Raw genomic sequence first — 1,506 nt, 5'->3', positions numbered from 1 at the left:
TTCTGTCACGAAAACAAATTCCTTGTATGTGTAAACGTACCTGGCAATAAAGCTCATTCTGATTCTGATTCTGATTCTGAAAGGCTGTAGGCTTCAACTCCTGAGAGAGATAAAAGAGAGAGAGAGAGGGAGGCAGAATTAATAAGATACATTTGCTTTAACATGTTTAACTCTGTAATATATATTTCTGATTGAACACTTATGCACTATTGGGGTTGTATAGAGAGAGAGAACTTTACAGAATAATCATGTTACTGACATCTAATTCCAAACTCCAAATTTAAGTATATAAGAGCAAAACACACCAACTGAATGATCTCTCTTCTTTCCTCAATTGTTTGTCAATCCGGTAACACTTTCTATGAAGCCTGTATTTATAATACATTATAAGGGTTTTCTTAAGGCATTATAATTAATGCATAAAGCATTATAAAAAAGCTTAATATGTTGTATCATCTCATAAATAATCATAACATTTATAATACTTACGCATTTGTGGTTATAACTTTTAAGAGTATGATTACGTATAACACACAATGAATACCATAATAAATCCACTTAATTTATAATGGATTATCTTGACATTGTTTATTTAAGATCTGGGCAGTATCTTATTACAACTTGTGAGTGGTTAGGAGTGGTTGAGTGTTGTTTTGAGTGTTTCCTGTGAGGTTCATATTAATTTTGCTGTGAGCTAGTTTAAGATCAGTTGTAATACTTTCAAATGAAAAAATGCAACGTGTTTTTTTTATTAGATTACATTTTATTTTGATGGTGCCCTTTGATGGAGCAACTTTGCAACTACAAGTCAACTAACTCTCATTAGAGTATTAGTAGGCTTAGTTAAGGTTAGGGTTGGTAGAATAAGTTGATGTACTTGCAAAGTTGCTTATAGTGAGTAGAATATCTTTTGGGGAACCATCAAAAAAAGTGTTAGCAGAGATTTAGCATACAGTCTACTAATACGCTAATGACTGCTAGTTGACATGTAGTCGCAGAGTTACTTATCAACAGTTGTCTAAAGGCTACCATCAAAATAATCAAATTGATATTACAATAAAAATAGTTCAAAGCAAATGTGTACACATTCATCTGATCTGATATCAGCTCTTATGGCTGTTTGAGAAAAATTATTATTATTATTATTATTATTTATAAGTGGTCTTTGTCTGCTTTAAGTACAGTGAAGTTACTTCACTTAAAGCAGACAAAGAGAACTTAATAATAATAAGACCACATTAAAGCATTTTGGAATATTTTCATGAAGACTTTGTATTTGTTATTTTACAGTAAAAACACAAATAAGATGTACTAAGTTATTGTGCAGATCTTAAACAATGGCAAAATATGAGACCTATAATACATTATAACTATGTGAAATATAATCCATTGTAACTTAAGTGGATGCAATTTGTTCATTGTGTGTTATAAATCATCATACACTTAACCACAAATAAGTATTATAATACATTAAAACTGTTCTTACGATTATTTATAAGATGATGC

Source organism: Sinocyclocheilus grahami, unplaced genomic scaffold (assembly GCF_001515645.1).
Source record: "Sinocyclocheilus grahami isolate Dianchi unplaced genomic scaffold, SAMN03320097.WGS_v1.1 scaffold174.1, whole genome shotgun sequence".
Taxonomy (NCBI): Eukaryota; Metazoa; Chordata; class Actinopteri; order Cypriniformes; family Cyprinidae; genus Sinocyclocheilus; species Sinocyclocheilus grahami.
The sequence above is the reverse complement of the archived record's forward strand: the minus strand, read 5'-3'. Positions refer to the sequence as shown.